Source organism: Protopterus annectens, chromosome 7.part0 (genome assembly GCF_019279795.1).
Source record: "Protopterus annectens isolate FY-2018-M chromosome 7.part0, PAN1.0, whole genome shotgun sequence".
In the NCBI taxonomy this organism is placed as follows: Eukaryota; Metazoa; Chordata; order Ceratodontiformes; family Protopteridae; genus Protopterus; species Protopterus annectens.
The window spans coordinates 739496748-739499761 of record NC_056739.1 but is presented as its reverse complement, the minus strand read 5'-3'; positions in this window follow the sequence as shown (position 1 = coordinate 739499761).

The window sequence follows — 3014 nt, the reverse complement described above, 5'->3', positions numbered from 1 at the left end:
CTCACTTGGTCTCCTCTTGTTCAATTTGTGCTAGTTTCAGTCAGCGCACACTGATTGACAGAAGAAATAAACTGATCCTTAAGGGTCTTCTACTTTCTTCTTCTGGCTCTCCTTCCAGTTCAGGGGCTCAAACCCCCACCAAGAAACACAAAGAAAGAAAAGGTCCTTGGACAGAGGTTCTTCCTTGCCCAGTAAGCCTTCTCGCAAGTCTGCCAAAACTTCAAATCCTAAGCCCTTGGATCCGAGTCTCTGTGAAAAATCGGTCCACCTCCGGTACCAGAGGTTTTCTCCAGAGCCGATTACGTCCAAGCCTAAGTTGCCACTGCTTCAGTCCCCGAGACCATCTTCCAGGCTGCCTTCTGTTGTTTTGTCTGCCAGGTCCTGCTGGAGCCTCTCTGAAGCTGAGGTTGACAGAATGTTGATGAGATTCCTCAAGGCAAAAATTCAACTGGGGGTTTTGCCCTCTCCGTCCATGCTGGATCCGATAACTACCAGCCTTCTTTTGTTCCCTCTCTCCTTCTCCAATCTGGCCCCCAGGTTCAGAGTTGTCAGGTCTGAGGATCCTGAGAGCTGACACATTGGAGCCAGCAAGTATGGTTACCTTGGCTCCAATGGTTGCCCTGAGTAGTTTGGCCCTGACAGTCTTGAATTAGGGCTACTCTCGGAGACATAGCACAGGCATCGGGTCCAAGGGTTTGATGTCAGCTGCAAAGTTTTTGGAGCTGTCTTTTCCCCTCAGAGCATCTGTGCTTGATAGTTCATCTCTGACTCACCTCTCAGATCCAGGAGTGATGGGGACTTGTAGGGTTTCTCCACTGACAGCTTCGGATCTGGTGGGGGTTCCGTTGGATTCTTGTTCACCCTTGGCATTCAAAGTGGTGGAGAGGATTCTGTCTGCTCCTGAGAGAGACTCAACTCTCCCACCCTCAGATCCCAGTATCTCCTCAGGAGAATGTGTGCAAGAGTCATCCTTTCTGTCTCCTCCTGGACAGCCTGTCCAGAGGAGCTTCCAGACTTCTTCCCAGTTGGAACACCCAGAGTCTTCCCTTAACGTCCCAGAGCACTCCACTGAGAAGGTTCATTGTAAGCATACATGAATTTAAGCCATAAATCTTTCTTTGCTCAGGTGTTGACTCCACATTACTGAAATAAATTAGCATTAGGCACTTTCTGTTTTTTTTTTTCATTTTGATATTTGAAGTGTATATAAAAATACTTGCAGGTAGTGCTCTGTTTAGATTAAATTTTTGTGTCAAGCAGAAGTACAAGAAGCACCATGTGAGTCTGGCTGTAGTTTATGGGACTGCCACAGTTCTTTAGTAGCAAATAGCTAGCTGTACGTGGAAGAGTGGGGTGATGTGAAAAGCATTCAGCAACTGTTCACCAGTCATAATTTCCTGTTAAGTCATTAAAATATTTATCATTTCAAATGGAATTACCTCATCAGTAAAGTAATCTAGTCTTGAAACATTAGATGCAGATTTCAGGTTGTGACAACACACACTTTTATTTTTTTCTTTAGTAAAATAAACCAAGAAAGATGCTTCATTCAGCCAAAATAAAAAAAAAATGCAGTTTATAAGCAACACAGTCACAAGGAAATTAAACAAAAATTGTCTTAAATCTTTAGCCCAAGGATAAATTGTAGTTGAGATAAAAAGTACTTTATTCAGTAAGCATTCCATAATGGCATTTGAGCTGATAGCCTTCACTGTCTATCTGTGCTCTTGCACTATAGTAAATACGAGCAGATTTTCAATCTAGTTGTGATACCTACTCACAGAGGTGACTTCTCTTTTATTTCATCACTATCTGATGCACACACATGAAGAACTACTCTTCTGTGATACCTACTCATAGTGGGAAGTTCTCTTTTATTTCATCACTATCTGGCGCATGCACACTCGGAGCTTCTCTTCTGTGATACCTACTCGCAGCGGAAACTTCTCTTTTACTTCATCACTATCTGACGCACACACATTAAGAACTTCTCTTCTGCGATACATACAACAGGAACTTCTCTTTTACTTCATGATTGTCTGGTGCACACACAGTAGTAACTTCTCTTCCACTTCAGAGCTCCCAGTTTTAAGCATTGTGTCTGCCTCTTCACGATTCAGAATTCTTCCATTACATGAAGCTCACTGAGACTCCAGATAATCCTCTCTAAACCTAAAGATCAGGAAGTCATCTTTCTCAAGGTTTTTTCTCCCTGCTATGGCTGTAGAAGCAGCTGCTGCATAGTAATTGCTATGGAGACAATTTGCTTACCACATTCAGACTGACATGCTATGTTCTGCAGTTAACAACGTGCTTTCCTAGCTTAATAATCACTGCTGTGCTACTAGAGAATTACTGTATTTTATTTATTTATTTATTTTACAGTTGTTTACCAGGAAAGTTCGACTGGACACGGGTCCTTTTTCAGTGGAGGCCCGGGAAGAAAAGCTCTTAACACAGTATATAACTTTTACATCTGACAGTTTTGATAACATAAGACACTTTGATATACATAGTAACAGTGCACAGTAGTATGATAGTAATTAACAGTGCAAAAGCTAAATACATTTATGTGAAGCATTTAATTTCTGACTTATAGCAGTTTATATATGTTCTAACTTGAGAATAGATACTATTTGGTATACCGTGCAGATTCCCAGGATCTTAAAGCTAAGAATGTAATGCAAGTTGACTTGAAAGGGGGTTAGGGGGTTATTAAAAGTAGAAGAGAGAAGGGAAAGGGTAAATTAGTAGAGGTAGCAATCAGGGTTGTCACAATTAAAGAGCCAAGATTGTAGTAACTGAATTTTAAGGCTAGGGAACGTGATGTAAGTTGGTTGTACGAAGGTGGGATGAGGGGTTAATAAAAGTAAGAGAGACAAGGGAAGAGGCATAATAGTGGGAGTAGCAAAGTGTTGGGAGAGAGGAAACCGGGAATAGAGAAGTTGGAAGTATAAAAGATTAATCAGGGTTGTCACAGTTACAGAACCATGATTGCTGTAGGAGGGATTTTA